Here is a 27,613-nt window from a genome sequence, read left to right on the forward strand (position 1 = left end):
TTCCTGAAACTAAAGGTTAAATAAAATATCAGCAGAGTCAACTCAGTCTTAACCTCTGCTGCAGCAGATGGGTGAACTCCATGCAGTTCACCATTAAAATGTCTTTGGAGAAGGACTTTCCCAGTGAAGGTCACTGGGACTGTTAAACTTCACAAAGCAAATTCTGCAGGAGGAAGGATTTGTCTCCATGTCCTTTGTCAAAAAACCCTCTCTCCATGCTAATGTCTGCCACCACACCCAGCACTGGGGGGAATTTATTCTCTTGATAGTATCTCAGGTCCTCCAGGAAAAAGGGCATGCTATAAATAGTGAACTCCAGTCTTGGGAACCACATGAAGATTCATTTGAGAAATAGGTTTATTGCCAGGTAGCCTTTTAGAACCATCAGGCTCCCACAGCTCCTCTGCTGATCTTTTCTCCAACAAACAGTGAATATCCTCCATGGGTCAAGAAACATCCTTATGCAAATGGCATTACTGCAACTTGCATTTTCAATTATTAATATTTCACTTCTTGTCTTACAAACTTTTTCAGAGAAGGAGGAAAGTAGCAGCTTGTTCCCCTGGGAACAAAAACACAAAATGCAGTACCTCGCTGAGCCATGAAAGGAACGGTCCCTTCAGCACAGGGATGTCATATCATGCTAGCAACATTTTTGTTTCTGCATTTTATTTCTCTCTAGTGATTAAAAATGATCGATCCTACCCCATTTTCTGTGCATAGCTGACGGCACTAGGCTTATGCTAAATGAAATGTGTAGCCACACTTCCACTAGCACTATCATCTTGCAAGGAACAAACTTATAATTATTACATTGATTTTATAATTTATTTTCCAGGAAGCTCAGATTTCATGACAGGGATTGGCTTTGCTCTGATGTCCCACTACGTCAGCGAGAAGAGAACGCTGCAGTCCATGCTTCTTTTAAGCATTAACAGAAGAAATGATCTAAATTAGCCAGTTTGCCATGGCAGTAATAGTAGGTTTGAAAAAAAACCCAGACACCTTCAGTAAGATGAAATAAAACGAAAACATAAAAAGCAAACTATTTAATGAAAGCACAGGCTATTTCAATAAATCTAGTTATTTGATAAGCAGACTGCCACTGTCAGCCTTTTATCATCTGTGAAAACACATGATGGATCTTCTCTGTTTGCTCACAATTTCAAACCTTCCCCTTCTGATCAGCATAAGCATTTTTGCTCTAGTGCCTCTAATGGATTGCTAGCAACCAGCCCAGATTCCACCTTTCAGGGAGCATCTAAGCACTGACAACCCAGGCATGGCTCAGTGGCACATACATATGGCACACAGACTGGGTGGTTTGAGGCTGTTAAATGTTCTTCCTCCTCTGAATTTGCCTAAAGGGAAGGAAAACGGCCCCTGCTGAGAGTGTACGTACATAAAGCTGTAACAAACATTTAATTTTAGCTGCTCTGAAAGAGAATTAGTCTGTGCATTCTGCACTGCCAGTTCCTACTGCAGCTGCTTAAAAGAGGTGGCTTTGGAGGGTTATTAATTCCCATATTAACGGTCAGCCTCCTCCTCGTTACTGAAATATAGGCTCCCGAGTGTGTTTCAGTCTTACTTTCCCACATCTCTTTCAGTTCTTCCATTGTAAGCAGATAAAGTCATTATTTGGCTGAAAAGGACCTCAATCCAACACAGGCTCACAATACTTTATCTAGCTTTATGATTCAACTACACACTTTTCCTTCTGTGTAAAAAAAGCTCGTTCAAAAAAAAAAGAAAGAAAAGAATTAAAAACGTACAGCAAGTTCCAGGGAAACTGCTGAAATGGCTACTGCCTGTGTCCATTGTTTTTGCTAAACCAGTTAGCAGCCACAGGAGGGAAAGACTCAGATACCATTTTTAAACTAGGCGAGTGAAAAGCATTTCACTCTCCATCAGAGCTGATTTGAAAGGATTATTTCTGCTACACTTTGAGAGGGCAATGTTGCCAGATGTCATGAATCTAAAAGCACTTTATGCAAAACATAAGGCATCATATGAGAGCATGTGTACCTTACATACTGTGCAGCCTCCTTCTGTCCCTTTGCTGAGGTTTAGGTACTAAGCTTAGGGGTACTACTGGAACAACCCCCAAAAACTCCACGGAGATTTGACTCTGCTTGAACTGGAGCAAAGCCGAAGTTACTCCATCAAAATCAGCTCTTCAGCACTGAAGTTTAGCTCATTTATGCTGGCTAAGGATCTAACTCTACTATCTACAGATTGAAAGATGCTAAAAAAGGGCTATTTTTATGTGCTTTACCAAATATAAAACATGTGATTAAAATGTAGGCAGAGATTCATCTCACCCTACTTTATTCACCTGAAAGCTGGGCTAGGCTAGGCAGCGAGGCGCTTGGTATGTCAGCAGGAGGAGATCGGCTTTCCCAAAGGTCGGCTCTTGTTGCCTGCGGGAACGCCCAACAAAACTGGATTATGATAGATCGTCCCAATCGGTTGTAACAAAATAATCTGATAGTTATGCAAAATCCTGATCCTTCTCCTTTTCTCCCCCACTGTTTTTGTGCCAGTATGAACCCACTGACTTTTGGACTGAAAGCTGCTGAGGGCACTGAATTCAATTGTGATAACTTCTTCAGAAAAGGTGTCCAAAAAGCAAGAGGCTCACAGATTGTCCTTTACATAAGGCCCTTCATTTTCTTCATCCAGGTTTTGCCTCAAGAACAAGCTCTCACAACAAGTTTGGTCTGACACAAGACAACTCTACCACAAAAGAACTGAGAAATATAAATCGCTGTAACAGCCCCTCACCACAGGATTAATTCCCCTGGATGTTGAGCAAAAGTAGATATTGTTCACACTTCACTGCATCACTTCCAGTGAATTTTGCCGAAGTTTTTGAGAGTTAATAAGCTGCCTGCTTCTCTTTCAGTCTTCAACAGTGTCAAGGCTGTATACAGAGAGATGTATGGAACCAGTATCTGATCTAAAGCTAGAAACAAAAGAGCTTATTTCCCCTTATCTGGTGAAAAATCCAGTAAGCCTCTTGGGTAGTTGAAACCACAGTAAGGACAGTAAAATCCTTCCTGGAATTGAAGGATTAGGAAGAAAGCAAGAAACAAGAGGAAAATGAGTTGTTAAATAGAGTATACTTGAGGAGAGCTTTAATCAAAGGTGACGCATGGTGTAGGTTCCTTAGCAGACACTCCAGCCCTCACTAGCAGGAGACACTTAGGACAGGGAACAGACTGGGACTGTTCCTGTTCTTGACTCAACTGGGGCTGCGTTTCCACCTTTGGGCACGTCTCTCTTCCCTACTTGCAAAATGGTGATAACTCCTTATGAATAAAACTTAGTAGATGAGAGCTAAGCCTTATTAGTAATAGGGGCCACATCCTCCGTGTCTTCAGGCAGGCAACACCCCAGGGAAATCAGTGTGGGATTTCCCAGCCAAAGGGTTAGAGGACAGAGCCCAAAGTTATGGGACAAAGCCTGTATAAGGAAGAAGAGATGACCAAGTGCCGTGCCCTTCACATATCTCCAGAGTGGTGCAAAGTAATCCCCAAGTTTATTGTTGCAAAGCTGAGATATATTGCTCCTTTACAAACACAGACATTTCATCAGAGGACATCAAGACAAGTTTTGCCTTTGTTTTGCCCTTCATAACTAAAAAAGGCATCCCACAAAATAAACAAAATCCCTTCTTCTTTCATTATCTCCAAACACACTGCTTCCACCAGGAGCCAGCCTCTGCAGCAGCTATCATTTTGCTCCAATCTGGTAAACGTCCTCTCCTCCCTTCCCCCTCCTCTCCCCTTTCCTACCTGGGGAATTCAGCTGCTTGCAGAGAAACTTGAAAAGAGAAAAAAGGAATAAAAAAGTTGGCTTGCATGGCCCAGAAATAAGAACTGAAAAAAAAGTGAAACCGTATGCCTTGCCCCTGGTGGCTCTGGGACTTGGAGGCAAACCAAGGCCATGAAAACAGAATATTGCTCTTTGTTAACCATAAATAAATAAATAAAGGACTACTCACTCTTGCCCTTCGGGATACGTTTGCTAAGGAGGAAGAAATTCCCTGTGGAGTTTATTATGTGTAGACGGGAAGTGTGCTTCCTAGGGAAAAGCAATGGGGGTAGTTTTTCCCTTGGTGATTTCTTTCCCGCCTTTCCGTCACTCCTTTATTCATTTTGCAAGTCTCCCTCCCCTCCCTTCTGCAATAAGTGAAGCCACACAAAGGAACATGCAGGTAATTCAGCCACTCAAAACTACACAGCATCTCCTTTCCTATATAAACGATCAGTGTGTGGCCTGGGTTTCATTTGCAACTGTAAATGAAACAGGCCTACAGCTGTGTTCATAATCCTCCTTAATTGAATTTCTATGACAAAACCCAGACAAAATTATTACCCTCAAGTTAACAGTTTGCGCGAAGTAGCCAAGGGTTCCTGGGAAGCTTTAAAACGAATGCAGGACAAAACTGGATACCACAAAGCGGTTATTTGGTGTTGGTACCACTTGTTTGAATGGGGGGAGGTTTCCTGGAGGAACAAGGTCATTTTAATATGAGGGACAGCCTAGGAATTCAACAAAGGCCAAAAAAAAGTGAGAAATACGCAGCGGAAGAGCTTGTATGTAAACTAGCACACGCTGCTCACACCACAGCTACTGGAAGGAGGTGTTGGGCTGTCCTGGCTTTTGAAAGGGCAGCATCATTCACAACTTGGTGTGGCTAACCAAGAGAGTTTCTCAAATCCAGGAGGACTTGAAGCAACCGTTTGGTTTGTGTTGAAGTTCACACCCCATTGAAAGGGGTATGTCCTTTAAAATCCTCCATGTAATCATTTCCTTCAACTAGATCACCAGTTATATGGTAAATACGCAGAGCGTTAGTAATGATGTCAGGATGCTGGTAAAATATCCAGACATTTTTAAAATGTGAGAACCACTGCTAAATGGAAGCAGGGATACAAAAAAGGCACTGCCCTGCAGGGCACTCCCATTGCTTGCGGAAGAAGAGAATTAAAGCTTTCCTATTACCAAAATTTAGTGTTTATTATTCTTTCAGATGATACAGATGTTTTCTTGAAGGATTGGGCAAAGCTGGTGCAAACAGAGATGTCTGTTTGCAACAGCTAATTTTGTGTGTCATATGCCATTTACTTGGACAGTCACCCTATTTTACCCCAAAGTACCATGCTTTAGTCATCTCTGTATCAGCTGGTAACTAAAGCAAACTAGGAAAGCTATTAGGGATCAAAGCAGACTCTTTATGCTTCAGTTTACACAGAGCTGATCAGAGCAGGGAAAACCATGTCATCCCAAGGCAATGCCTGCCTGGGTTACCGCCCCACATGCTCATAGAAGTTAATATCCTTTGCAATTTAAGCAGAAGGCAAGGCTATGAGGGAATGGGGAAGGCTGAGGTAATGGAAAGAGAAATCCTGTAGTTCCTCACCATGCACCCATGTCCTGTGTCACCCAGCCCTCTTGCAGGCAGAGAGTCGACGGAAATTTAGGGGTAGAGGAGGCTGTCAGGGCCTTGTATTCCAATTCCCTCCAATTTAATTATTCCTAATGGAATTAAAATATCACTAGAGGTGATTTAATGAGCAATACTGTTCAGAGACAGGCAGGCAGAGACCAGACCTAATTTCCACAGACCTCCACGCTGCTGCAGGACAATGTGTCCCTGTCCCCACCCTCACTTGCAAGGCAAAGTTGGCATAATGAGGGACCTCAGAAGAGTTTCCAGGAGACATTTCCTCTCCCAGGGATGCAGTGGGGTAACAACCAGGTGCTACTGCTTTCCTCAACGTCTCTGCTGCACCAAATGTTTCAGCAGTTGCATTAACACCTGGTTTTGAGAGATTGCTCATTAGCCCTTGGGTCCTGTGCCACTTTAAGTAACCTTTTAAGAACACCTTTTTATAGCTTGTGTGCTCTGTTTTTCCTCAGGCCACAAGTCAAACGTACTGAACAACACGAGGGGCAAAGTGAGACAGAAATAAATAGGTGCCTATGCACATGCCTATAATCCCCCACATACATACACACAATCCAGGCCAGAGATCAATGTCTTCAGGAAAAGGCATGAGGGGATAAATTCATCACAGTGCTTTGTCACTAGTGGCAAAGGAAAGAAAAAGGAACATTTAAAAGGGTGATGAAATGTTTCAAGAAAAAGCAATATATTTTTATGTACTTGTGAAATCCATTGGCAATGACTTTTCTGGTTAATTGGTTTCATCTTATTAAACTAAAAACCTATTTGTAAAATCCAGACATATTCAAGCATAAGTCCAATTTCTCCACCAAAAGCCAATACGCCATTTCAAAGAAGAAAATTAAGCAATACAAACTAGTTTCCATTAGTCTGAAAGCACAGCACTTGGTATGGGGAAGAGAAATGGAATAGAGTGCTTGACTTTTCTAAAATGCACTTTGGAAGACTCATGTTACTCATTTACCCCAAAACTGCAGCCCCCTTCTTCCCTGGCCCTGTGAAAACAGATTCATATTTTGGCCCAATTATGCAGTGATTTATAAATCAGTCTTCTGCTATCTTTCCCTGCACTTGTCATGTTCAACTTCTTCCCCTTATTAGACCACTCTTCTTCTCATTAAATAGTCCCTCTGTCTCACTTGCCAAAGAACTGCCAATGGGCCCCTCATTTTACAGAAGAATAGACCCAGCTTTACCAATGGGAAAGGGCCTCTAATGTACCATGGACACAGCACAGTGAAGCATGGTAATTTGCCTGTGTTAATGATGCTACTTTACAATGATCAGGAAAACAAGAATCTTTAATAGCTAAATAACACCCAGTCCTTCGACAGCCTGTTGAATTCACAAACAGTAGAAGCAAAACTCAATGTCCTTTAAGAGATGAGCTAAAAGTGGCTGCAATGTTCTTTTTTTTCCAAATTCCTAATCTGCGTGGGATCACTAAAATGGGTGATTTGGTGCTGGGAGCAGGACAGAAAAGCCCATCCAAGTGTTTCAAAATGTTTTAGCAGCTTAAAAGCAAGGGATATTATGGGAAAAAAAGTAATGAACATATATGTTAACATTTTTGGACGTACTATACACATGCATGATTCTCAGTCCCCCAGTTACTCTGCTCCGTGGGAGGGATTTTGTGCAAAATACCACTGAAAAGTGGGACTAAAGCATAATTACCTATTTTCTCCTTTTTAGGTGAAAGGAGGAAGTCATTACTGTGGGAAAGTCTGCATTGTGGGTAGTCTGCACGTGCCATTGCTTATTTCTGAAGATGCTCCAATTCCACAAAGCACTGAGCTCTTGAGTGCTAAATCAACCCCGAGAAATGCTTTCAACCTCAGCTCTCATCAGCAGCTTTTCATTTCTTACAGCTGGGTTCCCCAGGCTGCCTGGCTAGGCAAAACACTGATTGCTTTGGCCAGTCAAAGTCTGGTTGCTCCAAAAAGTCAATCTTCAAATACAGCACATTAAGCTACTCAGTGGGAGAAATTCTCCTGTCATATTTGGCCAAACATGACAGGCACAACGGCACTGACTATTTGGTGTGCACCAGAAGGAACCAGGGATCATAAGCAATCATATGGTGCATGTTTGGTAATCCTTTGGCACTGTTGAAAGGTTGGGGAATAGACTTAAACGTAGGTTTATGAAAAAAAGATTAACCAATATTTACAATATTGCCCATAAAAGAAAAGGCTTCTATGATATTTTCCAAGGGCATAGGGAGTGATTTGTCAGAAGTTGGCCAGTTGCAGTTTTGTAGATTTTGTAGCCATCTGATTGGCACACTTCACACATTCCTTGTCCAAAACTTTCTGGTACAGCTGTACAAAACAGGAGCAGGACTTGAATTCAAGAGTGCTGCAGGAAGGCAGAATTGCTGAGAAATTAGGACCAAGCCATTTCAATGCAGCACTTGTCCAGGCATTCTTCAATTCACGATTTTGAACACTCAACAAACCTTGAGGTAAGTCCCCATCACAATTAAGCGATAGCTTCTGCTGTAGTGTTTGGGGTGGGTTTTTTTAAGATTATTCACTGTAGTGTTCATCAGTTGATTGTCTTATTGTCTTATGAAATTATGTGCTTACCACAGGAAAAGTTTGTCAACCCAGGTTGAAAATAAGCACCTAAAGACTCTCTAAATACCTGTTTACTCAATCTGAAGTAGCACTCAAGGGGAGTACTAAAATCTTCGAGACAAATGCCACACACTGCATGTTAAAAATTCCCCAAAATGTTGTATTCTTAAGTCTTTCTTTACTAATGTGCCTGCTTCAATTAAAAAACATGTCCTAAAAATCCCCCAAGGTGCATGTTTCAATGGCTGGGTCAACAGTTCATTTCCAGAAAATGTGGCTACAGCGCTAGCAACAGGGCTTTGGGAGGGGCATAAGCAAATCAGCATTTTGATGTCCTTTAAAGACCAAATGATTTACTGTAATTTTAAATCTTAGCATTTTTTGAATGAAGAATTCTGATACCTTTCATCTTGAGTTCTGTGGACCTTGCCAAGTTGAGACCATAATACTTATCAGCAATTTATCAGCAAAACCGTGACTGATGCTTCAGAGGCCTGATATTTGAGACCTGTCCAGGCAATCTCCCTCTGAAGTCAAGGAGCCAAGGAAAGATTCCCAGCTGTGACCCAGCACAAGTACTTCTCCACTGGGGCATTGAATCTCCCTCCCAGGCCTTGTTCAAAGCTGCTTGGCAGTGTGAAAAAGGCATGTTGCCTTCCAGATGCTGAGAGCAAAATAAACCTTCACCCTTGGGACAAAATTCACTTCTGCAGCAGAACTCGCAGAGATGCTCTTCTGGACACTGCACTTCTCGAATTAGCCAGGGCATGAAACCAAGGGAGCTCTCACTACTAGTAACGAATAGCCATCCCCTGCCAAGCCAGCGCAGTACCACCGCCTCCTTTGGGGCAGCAGAAGCAGTGGAAGCAAACACAGAGGCAAGGGACAGAGCAGGTACACAGGCCACAGCCACCTTTTACTGAGGCCAGGGAGATCCCTGTGCTGCAAAGCCCTGAGCCGTTCAGTGAGCACATCAAGAGTGGCCTGATGCCGTGGCTACTCCCTCCTCTGCCCTCATCTAAAGCAACAGCAATGCAACAAAGGCATGTGAACAGAAAGGTTGGAGGATCTCACATAGCAGAGAGTTTCATCTCTTGGTGTCTCTCTTGATATCAAACTGCTAGTATGAACACTACTGCTCAAGTACAGGGTTGCTAACACCATTCAGTGTGGTGGAGTTGATACAAAGTACTTGTGGTAGCAACTTAAGTAACGTCCATGATTTTCCCTCTAGATTTTGCAAGATGAGTGCGTATGTGTAATCATTAGATTCATTAATTCTAAAATAGTGGTATCTCTTTTTCTTGCTACTTGCCAGGCAGATATAGCCACCAGGGTGTGCAGCTATTAAGCGCAAACCACAGTTCCTATCACCCTTTTTTGTTCTTCACCTTCCTTTTACCGTGCATTTTCCTTGAGCTCTTTCTCTTTTGATCTCCTTGAGAAAAATGGCCTCCTCTATTGATTAAATTACAAATTCCAATGGCAGATGATTGAGTTATATGATAACACCTGACGAAAGCCATCAACTACAATTGAAATAAAAGGAAAAATTAGCGCTCTCTTTATTACAAAAGGTTTGGATGTTGAGTAGCTGACTGAATTAAATGGAGATTGAGCAGATATGAGAGAACTGATTAGGAAAAAAAATGCAGAATTCAGAAAAGAGCTACCAAAATTAACAGCTCACTAATTCACCTTAGAAAAAGATGGGAAAAGTTGAGGAAGAGAAGGAAATTGTATTTTTTTCAAGCATTCAGAACCAGGAATTGTACAAAAGCTTGCCTCTGTGGTAAGACTCCTCAGATACCCAACTCTGACACCAAGTTACCAAAGGCCAACAAATACATGACCAGGGCAGCAGCCCCTCGGGTTCATTCATTCAGCTTCTAGTAGGCCTTTTTAATTAGTGGTATCACAAACAAAATAAGGTTCTTGGCCTTTGTTCTGTGCCTGGGAACCAAATGCATGCCAGCTTTTGCTAATGTATCATTGCATTTTATTCACTGCTCATCTACGTTAATGAGGTATTTTTATTTTTGTCTGCTTGTGGCATTTTCTGTAATACTGACAAATGTCTTCAGCTTTCCTCCTGCAGATTAAGCAACCATTATTGGAGTTCTTAAATGAGACAAGAAGCTGATAAAGCAAAGTGTCTAAAATGGCATGATCCACTTAAGAACCATGTCATCTTCCAGTCACTTCCTTGCAAGCTCATTGCAAGGTAGAGTCTAGCAAAGATGAGTTCTAGCAAAGCTCTGGAAAGAGTGTAAACACAGCTGTTAAAGAAGGGTTGCAAGCATTATATTATTCACTTACAGCCTCTGCATTACTGAAGTGTCATATTCGAAGTCATGCTCCAGGGAAAATCCTTAGTAACCTGTGGAAACATCAGAAAAAGAGTCTTCAGTGGATATTTCTCACTACATCTTCTATCCGATGGGGAAGAGAATTTCACATCAAATTTTGACATTATTTTGGAAACAAAATGTAAAGAACATATTATTTAAGTTTAACCACAAAACAGTGTAAAAATTTTCCTTAATGCTCATCTGAAGGTTGCTTCAAAACTTGCTTCAGCTGCAGTCTTTTTTCTTGATATTTGCTTTCTGCAAAAATCCTACCCTACAGATTTGCTAGCAGCAAATGTTTGTAGAAACGATAAATATTTTAACACACTCAATCTAACTTAGAAATTATGCAGCCCGGGTTGAACTTTTCACAATCCTGAATGCTTCATCCTCATGGAAGAGACAAGGAATCGCTCTTGTCCCAGTTTCCAAGTGGAAGACTTGCCCCAGTGAGAAATGTAGGCTGTGAACACACATCTTATTCCTTCTGCAGTGCTCTGCTTGGGGACATTCCTGTCCCCACCACCCCTCACCCTGCCTCATCATTCACCCCTGCCGGAGTTCATTCTGTCAGCAGAACTACTCACAAATGCAGTCAGATATGGGTTAGTAAAGACCTATTTAAACTCTTCCAGTCAATCCAGGAGCTGCAGCCAGATGAAGACGTGTGAACGCAGCCTACACGATTTGCCCCAGGTCTCACAGCAAGCCTGTCAGGGCAGACAGCTAGCATGCTAGCTGTGAGCTCCTATCCCCCCTCTTTCAAACACTGAGGGTACTGATCCCAAAGCAAAGCACAGAATGAACAAATCTGCTCAAGAAACCCACACCTCAAAGGTTATTTTCATTATTTTCATCCTTCTGTCTTATCCAAAACCCCCAATTCCACCAAAACCTGATGAAAGAGGCAAAAATGGTAACAAATTATAACAAATTCTAAATTATTTTCTAATAATTTATTCTTTAGCTTCACATGATGGCAGGACCCCAAAGCCCACCCTATGCCTGAACTCTTTGTGCTAGGTAATGTGCAGATGTTGGCCATGGTAGTCTCTGCTCCCTGGAGCCTACCGGCAAGAGATGAAGGAGCTAAATGTGTAGGCAGGGAAAAGACAGAGACAGAAAAAAATCAGAGGACACTTCTGCACAATGGCTTGTGAGCACAAATCCCACTCAGCCAGTAAGAAATGATTCACTGTGAAGAGATTCTGACCTTGCTACCTATTATGCTCGACAGACGATCTCACAGAAATCATTTATCTAGTTATTTACATGGCTTCCATTAGAGCAATGTCTGAGCATTCACAAACCAGATGGGATTTTCCTCACTGTACTCCTGAGAAGGAGCACATGCTGTTAACTCTGCATCACAGACAAGGAATGGAGATACTAAAAAGACAAAATGTTTTTTCCAGGGAAACTAAAATCTGATCTGCTAAAACCCTGTATCATGCCAGAGGGCTCCTGTGGGTTAAGGTGCCACACACAGGGACAGGCCATCACTTTAGCCATAGGCAGACCTCTCACCACCCTGGTAATTCTTCCTTGAAAAATAGCTTCTAAATAGTGTGAATCAGGAAAAGGCAAAGGAAAAGGGAAAAAGGGAAAGGGGAAAGGGAAAATAAAAATAAAAAAGAATAAAGAAAAAGTAATAATAAATGTAGCAACATCTGAAAAAAGCAAACTGCAGCAACAGAGGAACCAGTCACCCAGTTCACTGAGAGGACTGAAGCAATTGTTTTCTACAAGAAGCCTCATTTATCACATTTCCATAACCCAGAAAATGCTCCCACAGTCTCTTCTTTCAACAGTTTAAGACTAACATGCATACGCACTCTCACATTTCCTTCCTTCTCCTATCAGTCTTCCCTTGTGGAAGAAATCATAGGAAGGGGACGAAGATGTGAAAATTTCTGCAGCTGTTCTGCCAGGGCTGAATCCTGAAGGTGGGAAACCCAAGGAAACCTGGGGGTGACAGACCACCTGACAAAAGGACTCAGTCTTCACTGCCAGTTGACTCTTGCTCTTTAAAATGATAACAGTGGAAATGCTTTTTTGGTGATATCCCAGGAGGCAGTTCAGAGACCAGCATACCAGGTTGTAAGAAAATAAGATGCATCTGTTAGCTCAAACCTCCAGGACTGGTAGTCTTTTGTAAAAAGTAAGCCACTGGTCAGCACAAACTCTTGGCTTTGATCACCAGGAGGATTTTTGGTCTGCAAACTGCCTAACTCTATAAACATAATAGCTCCCTTCTGGCCAGAGAATAGAGGATTCCCTAAACTCACCCTTTGATCTGCAAGAAACTGTGCCTTCACCTGAAATTACTTCTCAGATGTTTGAATTCCCTCTCAGGTTACAGCATGAGACCTTTCCTATCTCTCCATTAAAGCAGTAGATAGACAGATGGGATAGTCTTCATATTTCAGGACTCTGGAAGTTTGTTTTACATTGATTTTAACAGGAACGGGATGCTCAGAGCTCCTGTTGAGGTTAAAAGAATCAGACCTGTAGACTGTGCCCAGTCAAAGCCAGGAAAATCCCAAGCCTGGTAGTCCCTCCATAGTGCTGTCATCAATTAAAAGGAAGCAGGATAATATAAGCAGCATACGATAATGGTCAAACTTCCCCTACACACACCCCTCCAAATCCATGCTGTCTTAGCCAAAAGCAGGGAATTCCAAAATTAAAAGAATAAACTGCCCACCCTGAGGCAAGGAACTTGTGGGACTAGTGCAATAGCTGGCTCACAACCTTTGCGGAGCAGGAGAAAGCAGGCACCTCCGCTCTCCCCAAGGCTATGCTTGTATCTCCAGGGCTGCCAGCTGAGCTCTGCTAAGTGGGATGGGCAGGAGCATGACTGCTACCTTGTCACTGACTGCTCCCCAACCCTGGGCAAGCCACATTGCCTTCCTCTGACCATGCACAAGAAGAGTATAAAAATGCTCACAACCCTTTTTGAAAAATCTTCAAGCACTGCAGATAAAAACCCTGGTGACTGCTGTAGTGGAGGTGGAGCTGTACCAGAACCACAGGATCTGAATGTCTTCTCTTTATTCATGGGTTTTATCCTGGGTTTTATCCTCTCTTCATCCTTAGTCTAAGGTGGGAGGCATTATTGCCCTTTTACAAGCTATTAAAAACCCAGCACAGTGGATGGATTAAACACCTCGCCCAAGATCCCTCGGGACATGCACATCTGCACTGCAAACTGATCTCAAACTGCCACAAACCCTACTGCCCTTCCCTCTAGCCCAGCCTAATTCTCTGAATTTCACGATGATTCAAAGCTCTATTTAAAGCCCCTACAGCTATGGGTGTGTGCAAGTAATTACAGCTGAGCCAAAAAGTTTGAATTTAGCAGCTCCGGTTGGGATTCTTTTTGGTAATAGTGACACGCACAGTTGTGAGGTTTTAACATGAAACAGACAAAAAGGTGGTATATGTTATTTGGGTTATGATGTAAACCCCGAAGAAGATACAGTAACAATGCCAATGTCTTCTCCTTCCAAATTAACAGGTCTCCTAAACAGTGGCCACCCAGCCTAGCACAGCTTTCCCAAGCCTGCCACTTGCTTACATAGCAAGGGCTGCTATGAAACAGGAAAAAAAGATACAGAAGAGCTACTAACATCTCTTGCAGTCTCCCAGTGTAAGGGAAGTGGCCAGGCACAGTTACACGCTGAAATGAAGGGCAGCCAGGATAGCTGACAAGGTTCAGAGACACACAGCCATAGTTTACTACTCAAACCATGCTAAGCTCTTTAGGTAAGCTTTATTATTACAGATGGTATTGCTTGCCCTAGATCTGATGACCAAAATGGGGTTGCTCTCCATAATCCTTCAGAGGCTGCTTATAAATCAGAGAACAGTTCACCTCTGGACACATGGCACTAATAGATAATAATGTAAATGGTCCAATGTTTTAACCTTAACAGGCATTTGCTTGGGTTATGGTGGACAAAAATGAGGTCAGGAACTCTGGTCACGAGCCTGAAGTTAGAAAAGTCTCAGTCTGGGGTCATCTGGACCACCCTGGCCTTTACAGCACTGTGCGCATAGCTGACACATAACAGCAACCTATAGGCTGGAGTTGCAAAGGTGAGAGTGGGCTATACTGTTCCTTACCCCTACACAGCTGCACCCCACAGGCTCCAGTTGCCTCTGCCTCCTGGACCCCACCGAAGTAATTACGTCTATTAAGAAATAGCAACAGCAGTAAGCTGTGAAAATAATTTTGAAGACATCAACCCCTAAACATACGCAGGAAATAAAATCTGATTCTATATGAGCCTCTCCACTTTTCTCAGGCATCTGAGGGATGTCCTTTATAAAATATGAGATAAGAGCAGACTTGTTGTTCAGACTGCATATCTGTATGGTTCCTTAGATACCAACGAAAGCCCAAAGGCAGGGCTTGGCATCTCATCCCCTTCTTATAAACTCTTTCAGAAAGTTAGAGCTGACTTTGACATGAACATGATGAGAAATGGGCAGCTATCTGTGCCATTCTGGGGAACATGCCAAACCCTATATTAACACCCCCCCCACCCCATTAAAAACAAAACAAAGCAAAAAACAGCAAAAAACAACCCTCCTGTTTGCTGCTGATTAGGCAGCCGAATTAAAACTGATGAAGTGATTGGACAGGATCCAAAGCTGTTTATCTGCACATAAATCACAGACATGCTTTACTCAGCCAGTATGGATTTACTGAGCTAGGGGAAAGACCTCTTATTTAGAATGCTGATTATTACAGCAATTAAAATATCAATGAAGCAAACATTTGGGGTAGAAAGCTGTTAGGGGCTCCTGGAGAAATCATTCCATTAAATATGAATTCAAACAAATTTCTAATTAAAAAAAAAATAAAAGGAAGTTTTAATAGAGAGTTGGTTTGTTGCTTCTGGTTATGTATATGATGTTAGAAAAATCAAATTCTAAAGGAGGAAAGAAAGACGTAAATTAACTAGCTGGACATGCCAAAGGAGATTAAAAAGGAAGGCTGATACATATTTTATGATTGCAAGGGAATAAAAAAAAAATTAAGAGAGATGTACTGTCAAACCAGACACAGTGTTAATAGCTAAAGTATATGGCAATAAGAACTGCTGTTCCCACAGCTATTAATGTAAACTGAAAATTGGGAGCAGGCTGCAGCAAAAGAAAATAAATCACACTTTTTTTTTTCAGTTTGAAAATATGCGTAAAATAAATCCCTGCCCCCAGCATTCACTTTCTGCATCCCAACCCCCCAACAGCAAGACAAGGACTGTCATTTCAGCAAGCTACAACTTCCAGGCAAGTGAGACAAGTGACAATTTCTGACTATTAATCATGGCTAATTTATTTATGCAGTTTTTCTACTTATCAGAATCATTGGCCTGGAGATTATCTCCCCCTTCCCCTTTGAGTCCTGAGAAACTATTTAACATGGGAAGTGGCTAAGGGGGGCAAAGAGGGGAGAGTGTCATGTAGCCAAGTTATGCATCCCAGCTGGAATTTGGGATGATGTCTTGCAGTTCTGACTCCTTCAGCCAAGTTTCATACAGGAAGCACGAATGCGCCAAGGGCGCAGTGAAATACACTGGAGCCAATAAATAGCACTTGTCCATTAACACACTCATGCTATGGATCCCATCACGAAACCCTTAGTCACCTTGCAACATGTTAGCTCACGAGGTAGCCAACGACTTGCACAAGGGAAAGGTTCAGCAGCCAAGAAGATCCTCTGATGAAGCCTTACAGATGCAGAGTGTGTATGTATGTGGGATGTGTATGCAGAGCCCTTCCAGAAGAGGCAAATGCTGCTCATATAGAAGGCTTATATGGAAATACTGGCCATGAAAGGTCATGGTGTCACCAGTGAGGTAAAGGGCAAATTGCTGTGAGGAACATCACCAGCCGCGGGAAGACAAGCCACTCTTGGCACAGAGGCTCCTCTCCAAGCCTGGGAGGGGTAAAGGGGTAGCAGAGAGGAGCAGGCATCTCCATCCGTTTATGCAGTTTTCGCCCATACATAACAATCTGCTCCAGCTGTGCCGCAGAACAGGGATTTGTCACCACGTGACTGTCACAAGAGGATCTTTCTAAAGGCCCTAGTTTTGTGTTCATTGTTGTATTATTTATCTTTTTTTTCCCCGGTTACCCACAGCACACACGCAGTGCTGATCCTCTCCTGCTCAGCACACCTTGTGCACCAGTTCCCCCCTGGCCTCACTAGAACAAGAAGGTGGCTTCATGATTAATTAAATCCCCTTAGACAACCAGGAAAAAGTTTCTAAAATTCTTAGATTAAAATTTTGTAATGCACACATGTCTGATGGTTACTTTAAAAAGCTGTTAGTCGCAAGAATAATTTCACACAGCATAGAAATACTTCCATTTCTGTGCTGGAGTAAGAGATAACTTTTGAGGAAAGTAGCTGACAAATTACTTGACAAATTTGTCAACTACCTTGGAGCCATCAAGATGAAAGGCGTTATATAAATGTTGTATGATTTTTTATGTATATATATAAAACACTTTTATTGGACTGTTGATAAAAGGCTGAGCTACAAAGGAACTCTTTCCCCCAGTTGAGAAAAGGCAAGCTGCTAGACAAATCAGTTCAATCTCTGCCTTTCAAACAATATAAAGCAGTATAACTTTCAGGAGCAACACCTCATCTGTTTTTTTTCTAGACTGCCTATCAGGAATCAAGCAGTAAGTAAACATTTGAAAAGTGTTCCTCTGAGAGCAAAGGTTTAGATTTGAGTCACAGGATCCATTGAAAAGAAAAATTGCTTCTGTGCATTGGGACAGTGCCTTCCCTTCTGAAAACTTTATAAAAAGAATAAATGGAGATAATCTTTTTACAAGGTATAGCCCATATGGAAATTCATTATTGCTTCCCTTTAAAAAAAGTCAAGATAGTTCAGAAAGTGAGAATGGGGTCACTTTTAAAAAAACCCCAATGTATGCAGAAGATTTCCTAACGACTATACCCAGTAAAAGTATGGTTAAAAAGCTTTATCATAGTCTAAACTCCTAGCTTCATAGTCTGAAGCTCCTGTTGATGAGAACATGAGATAAACAAAAGAGGGAAAGACATAATAAAACCCTAAATCACTGAAAGTATTTAATGCAGAAGTGGGTATATATATACCCAGAGATTGTTGATTAAATATTTTAAGGATCCATTCTTCTCCTACTACAAAACACTCACTAGAGTAGCTTCAGTGCTGCCGCTCCCTGAAGACTGCATTACTGCTTGTTAGCCCTGCTCAATCACTGCTGTGGAGGCGCAGCTGAAAGGAATCATTGTTCCTGCTTTACAAAACCAAAACTGAACCTCCAGAGAAGGTGAGTGATTTGCAAAAGATTTTGCAGCAAGCCAGTGGCACAGCTGGGGAAAGGGAGGAACCCCAACTTATGGGCCAGTGCCTCCCAAACGCTAGTCCCCATTGCTTGCGATGTTTCTACTGAGAATACCATGGAGTTAGGCACTATTTTCATTCCTGCCTATGCCACATACAGCCATTATTATTAATTTAAGGCTGTCACTAAAAGCATGTATATATACATGGAAGGTCACAGAGGCAGGGCCTGGGATACTGCTTGAAGACAACATTTAGGTCTAGATTCTACTTTCAACAGATGTGCATCTAAATAAACTCTTTCCTTCAGTGGATTTACATTGGAGATGAAAATTTGATCCTAAAAGGCCTAAATTAAAATTACAGCTGCTTGGAAATAGTTTTCCGTTGTAGCCAGCATTCATCCCGAATTCAGTTTGATTACATAGTGTAAGCGTGGCAGGCACCTGGGGACAGAGCGTAATCCTGCACCATACGCACACTGTGATACCCAGACAAAGCAACGTGACTCATGGAGCCAGACAGAGCGCCCTGGGTGGCCACACCAAGCTGCACACTTTTCTTTAACACTGATTAATTTAGGTGATTAGATGAGTCAAAGACTCAGAGGGAGCTTTAGTTCATTACTTTTTTTGTCTTTGGCTATTCCAAGAGAAGTTTTAAGGGACAGAGGATCTTTTTAGCATATAGTCATGATTCTCATTAGCATTGAAAATATGAATACAAATATGAAAAGAGTTGAAGGGGAGACAGAAAATAACTGCAAACATCTTTAGTCAAAGAAAATGCCTTTCCTCCTCCAAAGAGTACAGTTGCTGAGCACCATTCCGGGCAATTAAGATCAGAGAAGTAAAACCCATTGAGCAAAGTTCACTCGTTGCAATTGTTTCTACACCAGACCCAGGATGCAGTAAGTAGATCCACCCAGGAAATTCCCAACACAACTCTCTTCTGACAGTAAAGCTTGATTTGTCAACATTGACACATCCAGTCTTTTGGTTTCACCAGGTTTATCAAAAAAGAGGTGTGAGGGGACTAAGCTTGTTTTGTTGGTCTCTATCAGCACCCTGCACCTGCACGGCTCCCCCCAGTTCACACTGCAGGACACCAGGGAAACAGCTTACAGGGTCTGTGCTTTTACAGCACTGACAGCTCCAGGCCAGCAACCCCAAGCTTGCAGCAGCCATGCCACAAACCAAAGTACTGGAAGCCCAAGCAGATTTTAAGATGAAACTCACAGGGCTTCTAGGATCCCCAATAAGCAGTCAAGCAGCTCTCACTAAGACAATGTTCCTCTGCCTCTAGGCTGCCCACAGTCCAGGAGGGACTTGCCTGAGCAGGCCTCCAGAGCATAAGGAGCACACAACTATTCCTTTTTCTCTAGGGACAGTGGCACTCGGTCCCTCTGGCTGTGTATCTTTTTCCAGCAGCAGGATTGGGCAATATGGGCCTGTCCTCCCTTGTCAGATGACCAAACCTATGCTCAGCATATCACCCTGCAAATGAACAGTGCATCTGGGATTTCTGGGGCTTACTGAACACCTTTCTGCAGACTGTTCTCTGCAAATGGCATGACCTGATCAATTCCTGATGCCTCCTTCACACCTCCTCTTTACAGAGGACTCCCAGGCTAGGAGGACCTGCAGGACCAATACTGCCACTTTCCCTGGAATAACTTTGTGCGGACCCCTATCTCTTTGCCAGACTGTCCAAAGGGAAATGAATCACCAGGATGGGACCAGATTGGTTATTCTGGCAAACTCTGTGTTCAGTCGATCATTCTACAAAACCAGAGAGAAACATTTTATATTTCTGTCAAAATAAAAAATTAATTTTCCATAAGGAACTTAAAAATGTTTTTCTATTTTCCAAACAGAAGCTCCAGCCTTTCCAAAGTAGAAACTTTTCCTAGTTTCAGAGAGCACAAACTGGGCACAATCTGTAAATAGTATCTTCTTGTAATGCTACAGTGGAAAAGCAGTATTACAAAGCTAATCCCTTGCAATGCTATTAGCTGAGTCTGGGATATATTCTAAGACCAAACCAATCAATTTCCATTCACCATTCCCGTGCCCATACTGCATCACATGTACCTATGCTGAGTGATTGTGAAGTAGTGGGTATTTGTGTAACGATGAATTCTGGCTAAACACACCAACAACATTAGTTTGGATTTGAACTGGTATAACTAGGGCCTGAATGTGACCTACATTTTTAGTTAAACTGTGCTTCCCCTGCCCACTAAACAGCATCTACAAAAGTTGCATCGGTTCCCTGCGCTGCAGCAGACACGCATTTTTTGTATCCAAATGATTACAGAAACCCACCTACTTCACACACAGTCTGAAATATAAGGTCCTTGTTCCCAACAGGCAGGGGAGAAAGTCCCATTGACTCCAATGACAGCAGAGTTTGACTCCAATGACAGCCCTGAGCCATTTGGAAAACCCTACATCTAACGGCTGTCATTCTTCGCCTTGTCCAAAATCACAAATAGGCTGTGGCAGCCTCAGAAACAGAGGCCAAGTTTTCCAGCTCCCAGATTTGTGCTTTAACTAGTTGACACATCCTCTCATCAGTGGAGCAGGAGAAACAGAACGATCAGAGACCAAAACCTCTCACGCTGAGCAATCTGAAAACATCATGTTTCAGCACAACAGAGACGTGTGTCATTCCATGACTAACTCACCAGCCCAGAGGCCAAGTCCAAGACAAATGTCCCGGCAGCAGTCCAAGGTCGGAGTCCCAGAAGGTAAACTCGTCAAGAATTAGTGATGTAAACGCTCCCTCTCAGAGGCAGTCCCACTGCAGTCTTCTCTGAACCCCTCGGACTCTGCAAACTTCCTTCTCTGGCATGCCTCTTTGGCCTTCTTCCTTCTATTTTTCTTATACGCTTGTTTGTGGATGATTTATCTAAAAAAAAAAAAGGCATTTTTTTCGTTCATTAAAAAAGAAGTGTGCCTCCATTTGGCCAATACAATAATGATGTTATAAAGTCCTCTTTGAGGAAGGCGCTCTCTACTTCTGTCAGGTCCTTCCTCTTTCCTGAGTTATGTGACTAAGATCTTGGGAAAATAGCTCATAGCCATCATGGTAAGCATCACCTCCCCTTCTCCCTTCTCCCTCCTCACAACATTTTTTGAAAAAACTTAAATGATCCCATGCCTGGTCTGAGCATCAAGTCTGATATAATCATCATCTCCAAAGGCCCTACTTTTCATCCATCACTGACCAGGACACAGAATCCCTATTCAGTGTAAACGTGACTCAGTTTAATTTTTCCAAAGACTATTTGTTTACTTTCTGGTAGAGACTAATGAGTAAATATTATTTGGTAGGCTAGAATTTCATGAAGCCCAACTAAAATGAGGGCTCCAGATCACTAGATGCAGCATAAACATATGGTAAAAAGTTTGTAATCATCCCCAAGACTACAGAAGCATCCTGTGAGGCAGCCAGGAAAGGAACTGAAGTCAACTTTCTGAGTCCCAGTGTAGAGTCTTAAACATAAAGCCATCCTTCCTCCATATCTCTGCTCTCAGAAAACACTTATTTTCTGAGTTTCTGCCTAGCTAGCAAATATCTAAAGCTAGCAGTTATCCATCTCCAGTATCAACCCAGTTACAATTTTAATTGCAATTGGTTTTCTAAGTCATCGTCTCTTCTCGTAGTAAATTTTGCTGAAGATATACCTCCTGTTGTTGCACAGGCTCCATTGTAATCAAGCTACGCTGTTCTCTCTACACGTTTGGCACTGCATTTAAAAATCAAAGTGCCAAATTCCTCTGTGAACTGCTCAGATGCAGCACTTGTATACGCCTATCAAATTCAGAGAGAAGCCAAACTTTGACCCTAAATAAGTCGATATATGAAAACATGACAGTGTTTCTTTGGCTAGAGGAAAAGAGAGATTACTTATAATGCCTTTACTTAATTCTTTGTGGCTGTATTACAAAACAAGCAATTGTAAATCTCCTCAGATTGTTCTAAACAGTACAAGTAAACTTAACAAAATGAGATACACATGCCAGCATCATAAATGCTTTTCCAAACAGCAATGTTAGGCACAGTTACAGCACCGCTTCAGGTCAGTCCAGTCCAGCAGTAATTACAAGTGTTAAGAACATATAAAGCGAAGACCAGATTCAGAGCAGAACCCAGCCTTTTTCACCTATAAAGAAAATAAAGTTCAAAGAAAACCCAAGAAAGAGTGAACAAAACTTCAGAGAAGTAATGAAATCCCTGAGCCTGCCCTATATGCAGAGCTAATGACGGCTCTGTTAGTGAGCTGAAGAGGAATGGCGTAAAGGATGGAGAATCTGCCAGACACTGACAAGCCGAGGTAAAATGAAGAGAAACAGTTATAAAGAAAGACTTGTTTTCCCTTGGTGATGAACTACTCTGTTCAACTACAGACCCAGAGCAGAGACAGGAATTAGTCTATGATAGTGAACCAAAAAAAGGCGACTGACACTACTTAAAGGAGGGAAGATACTGGAAATAAGTCCTTAGTTTAACCACGCAGGAAAGAGTTTTCTCATCGCACAAAGCTTCTCCCATTTTACATGGGGATAAAAATGAGACCTTCTAGGGAAAGACCGCCTGGCATCTGCACCCTAAGGAACAACCCAATGCCCCAGCATAAAAGACTGAAGTTTAAACCTCTACACAGCCCAATTTAACCAGACCCTCTAACATTTGTCTTTCACTTCTCAGCCAAAAGTCTAAGCCACAAAGTTACTGGCTATTCAGAGAAATGTATATACCTGTATCTTAAATAGTTAGCACATTCCCAGCCAACTCTGCTTTCTAATAACATATGACACCAGCCTGCCTATGCTATATAAAATATCCCAACAAATTCAGAAATGGTCGTGCTCTCACCTTTTAACAACACAGAGGACTGTCTGCATGAAGGCATGCTTTAATGCTACTCACACAGCTTTCTGCAGCTCCATGCTTCCTCTGCTCAGTGCAAACACACACATGCTTGTGGGCATTAATAGGGGCATCTAGGACCATTATTCAGAGAAGTGAAGGCAAGAAGGAACCAACAGATCATTTTCTCTGACCTCCTGCTGACAACTCAACTTCCCCACTTACACAGCCGAGTCCAGTAAGTGCTACGTATTAGTTGATGAACACTGGTAATGTGCTATGTAGGTCCAAAAAATATTCCCACGAAACACCCAGGGAGCATTACCTTTCCTAGGGTCCTGGAACAACTCTACTAGTATAAATTTTATAGGTTATTATTCAACAACTTCCACAACTCATATGAGGGATGGATTAAAACTGTGATTGTTTTCTCTGACTCCAGCCAAAAAGATGATTTTTTTTCAGAAAAATGTTTTGCACTTACTCTTCATAATTTGCATCTACTTTCCTCAGCCTTTACAGCTTCTTTCTTTGACATTTACTGCCAGTGCAACTGCTGCCATTGCTTTCACTGAACATCATAAACACTTTATTACTAATTTTCATCTCGTCTGCAAAGAGTAGAGAAGATCTGAGAGCAACTGGGAGGACAAGCCCTCAGAGCACCTTACAACCTTACAACTGGATCAGAAACTTAGAAACCAAAACTTAGAAATTCACAACTGGAATAAGGAGCTAGCACCTAAGGCAGCCCGTACATTCCATAGGGGATGTAACAGAACCAAGAGACAAAACAGAATAGATTGCAAAAATTTCTGCTGTAGAGGAAATGATGTCCACACCAGTAAAGATGGCTACTCCTGCAAGCATTTATGTGTTGCACTGGGGAAGAAAAACTTGACCAGAAATGAGGTTTCCATCTGAAACTTTCTGGTAGCTGGAAACTGATAATATTCAATTTTTTGAAATGAAAATCTCAAAGCTTAAAGAAAGACTTCTATAAAAGCAATGTTTTTACAGGAATAAATTAATTTTCCAACCAGCTCTCCAACATACACATCTCTAGTAGCATGTCACAACCAATGCTAGTACTTAGGCTGACCTATTTTCCTCGCAAAAAGCAATGCTGCTTTATTTCTCTTTGGGACACCACCCATTTTAATCTCAGATAAATTATGAAATAAAATCTACTGTCTTCTCCACTTCCATTGCTGCTGGCAGCCACCAGTGCCTTAAGATTTTTTTTCTTTTTCAGTATACAGTTAGGTCCCTAGAAAGCTCTGCCCATCAGATTATTCCATTAACTTTCCAAATGACATGAGATCACAGTTTTACATTCACTTCCTGATCATTATCAAGGTCCTGGAAAAATTGCATTAATTTTTGAGCAGCTCAAATCCTTATGAGAATTCTGTTACTTAAACACAGTAATCATCTGCTGTGTTGGACAATACCAGCCATTTCCATGCACCGAATGCTATCATTTAATTTCATTTTCAGACATTGCAAAAACCAGCAGTTGGTGACTGTTAGCTGTTAACTGAGATCCCTACAAAACCTCATTAATTAGGTACTTTGTGCCCATCGATATATTTAAAATAAAGCAAGAAACATCAACTGTATATCTGTGCCACAAAGAGATAAACGTTTTTGTTAATCACTTCTCTTCATCATATTAGAATCACTAATTTAAATATCAGTATCAGTTCTTGCATTGTTCACTAATTCCAGTAATTTACACTGGAAATACATTTGGTCCACTTTTACTCAGATGTGAGGTTCTGGCAGTATGCATTCATAGTCTTTTTTTCATAAAGCCTTCTTGGCAACACAGATACGAGGCTGTTTTCAGACATGGCCCTTAAAAGTGCTGTAGCAGGCAGGAGACTAAGAGCCCATTTGGAGCAGCGAGACCTGTAGGTGGTTAATTAAGATCAACCATTGCATTACTAACAGCCGTCAGGTCAGCTCTGCTTCAAGGAAACAGTGGAAGTGGAATACAAGAGTAGGATTTTGAACAGGTACCTCTGGGGTGTCCAGTTGTCTCCACAACACAGTGAAGAGCGAAGCACCCAAGTCCCACACAACCCTAGGAAAAATCCCCACCAGCCTTTCTATAACACGGTTCTGACCAGACACAAACGCTATGAGGCTGTAAATCTCCATGCGGTCTATAAATCTCAGCTCGTACAACCACAGCACACTTAACTTTTTGTTTCATATTGTGAAGCCACAAAAAAACGGATTTCTTCCTTCACTGTTAGAGATGAAAGAAGGATTCTCAACATGTACTGATGCTCCTGCAGTGTCTTTATTCAAATACGGATTATTAATGCAACTAATGGTCATGATGGACAAGGCTGACAAAACACCGCTGGGCTTCCCGGTCGAACCCACTGCATCAGGCAGGAAAGATTCAACTCTGCACTTGCTGAATTTGGAAACCAGAATATTTCTACCTAGTTTGTCATAACTACCTCATTAAGCAAGCGATTTCCCTTTCTGCTTGCCTTTAACCATCTAAAAGTTTAGCCTCATTTCCAGTTTGAATTTGCCCTTTATTAAATCGAATTCATTGTTCTTTGTGTTACTACTTGCGTTATGTGTCATTTCCTTTTCCTGGTATTAAATGACCCTTCAGATGATCATCCTGCCATTAAACATTTCTTTAGATGAAATTGGCTAAATTCATTCCCACTCTCGTATCTCCTTTAATGTCACGGTCTTCCTTTGGAGACTGGTTTCTGAAGTTAAGAGCATGATCTTGGTGCATGATAGTATGGGTATGATCTTAGCAACAGCATAATAACAGATTTGTAAATTCTCTTATCCTGACAAAGCTGTTTTTCAACCTTCAGGCCTTATGAGTGATTTTGTTCTCAAACACATCACTCTAAAATGGGAGGTGTTTTCTTAACTTCCGTGAACAAATCCTTCTTTCCCTGACTGCTTTCATTTTGCATTGCTCGGGATACATTTGCTGAAGGCTCTGGTTCAGACCAGACTCTCCCCCTGTAGCACTGCAAACGTCTATACATGGAATTACCTGCCATTAAAAATCCGTGGGGTCTCAGCGCTGCCCCAAGCCTCATGAGAGTTGGCAACCAGGTTCACAGTGGTGCAACAGGCACTGGATCATGCTGCCAAACAGGGATGAGGTTAAGAACTTGTATGTTTTCCTGAATCTGAATCTTGAACTTTGGTGTATGGGATTTATTGTGGGCAGGCACTATCCAACATCAGTAAGGTTAATGCAGTTGTGAGTTTCAATTGAATTACCTCTCCCTTCATTTGTGTATTTTTTTAACTCAGCTTTATTCTTTCATACGCATACTACCTTCTCACTTTTCACATGGAATTTGACACAGTCATTCCTCAGTTGTGATCTTTTCCTGTATGTCTTTCTCTGGGTCTGGACCAAAACCCAGCTTTTGTTACAGAAAACCGGTGGGTAACAACCCATTTTTCAATGCATGTGTGTGAACAAATGCAGCAAGTGCTGAGGGGAGCAGATTTTGAAGTGAATCAAGGAATCAAATAAGTGTGGGAACCAGGGCTCAAAAGCCATTTTGGAAAGACATTTCTGAGCTACCTTAATAGGATCAGCCTGCCATATTTCAAAACACCATCGATGGACAGAAGTAAGAAAACTTGTCTGATCAGTTTAAGCATAGGCATCCCTCAGAGTCGCTTTCTGCATGCATGCACATGCACTCACACAAACACACACTTCTTCACCCGTAGGATCAAACCTCCTAAATTTCTTCTGTGATTAATTTGCAAATAGCTTATAACACAACTGGAGACCCACCTAGAAGACTGTGTTACAGTATGTACGTTCTGCCCTCTGAAGGTGCTCATTTCTAAGGTTTTTTTTAAAACAAAAATGTATATGGATATAAATATAATCTGAACATCTAAATCATCTAAATGTATATGTACACAGACACTTGCTTATTTATAATTTTGGCCTCATATGCCCCCAGAGAGCAAAACACTTGGAAATTATTCTTCCAGTGGGGCTGTGGCAGCATGGTGAAAATCTCTCCGCTCTTAATTAGTCAAAGGCTCTTAAACTCATGGAGATATAAACTGCCAGAAGTAGAAATCTATTGAATGTAAGAAATGTGCTTTAGATAAACAGCAGGGAATAAAGTACAAGATGGCCCAGTGTTACTTGGCTTGATGAAGTTTTACTTTCTCTGGATCAGCAGCAGAGCTTTTAGTGTTCCTCCTTTACTTTTAATGAAACTTTACCACAGAATCTCCCCTGTATCATGACCTGGGACTCATAAAAACAATGCAACAGCCTATATATTTTTCTGATTATATTTTCTAGAGCCAATTTTACACAGGCCGTTTATAAGTCACTCACCAGAAAGCAGAAGAGAAGAAAAGAATGATTTCCATCTCTTTACTAAAAAGCAAAAAGCCTCAAACCAAACAAAAAGCAAAAAGCAGCAACTCCATTTCCTGCATTGTACACAGCTGTGTGACACCAGCAGTGACTTTTATGATACCATATGCCCTGCTGAATGGTGTTTCACTCAGCTGATGTAGCCTTATTGGAAGGTTAATAAAGAGGCATGATCTTTGGCTAATAAAGGCTGAGTTTGTTATAAAGGAGATACATTTCAACTTGCAGGGAGGAAGAGGGGGGATAAAAAAGATAGGCAGGAGAAATCTCCGCTGAGGGCACTGCTGGCATGCCGTAATTTGCAAAGCAGGGACGAGGGGCCTTTTATGGGGTTTCGCTACGACAGCACGTGGGGCAAGAAAAGCCAGGACTTGCTCCAAAGCCCCCTGCAAGTTTCCTTCCCCAGAGCCACATGACAAACCCAGAGCTTGTTTGTCAGCTTGAGGATAACAGAAACCAATGTCCCAGCTCTCATCTGCTTCTGTATTTGATGCTACTTACCACTTTGATGGACTGTGTTGCAATTAAAAAGACAAGAGGGTGTTGCCAGG

General features: G+C 41.8%; 1 protein-coding gene across 1 annotated transcript in view; it reads right to left on the reverse strand.

Annotated features, from left to right (window-relative positions):
- Positions 1–27,613, reverse strand: part of SEMA5B (semaphorin 5B) — a 276,468-nt gene that overhangs the window by 177,699 nt on the left and 71,156 nt on the right. The window contains exons 2-3 of the mRNA XM_075512117.1: positions 20,457–20,680; positions 10,378–10,438 (exon numbers count right to left, since the gene is read on the reverse strand). The gene's annotated coding sequence lies outside the window, so the exon portion shown is untranslated. The remainder of the gene's footprint in view (positions 1–10,377; positions 10,439–20,456; positions 20,681–27,613) is intronic.

Source organism: Mycteria americana, chromosome 9 (assembly GCF_035582795.1).
Source record: "Mycteria americana isolate JAX WOST 10 ecotype Jacksonville Zoo and Gardens chromosome 9, USCA_MyAme_1.0, whole genome shotgun sequence".
NCBI lineage: Eukaryota > Metazoa > Chordata > Aves > Ciconiiformes > Ciconiidae > Mycteria > Mycteria americana.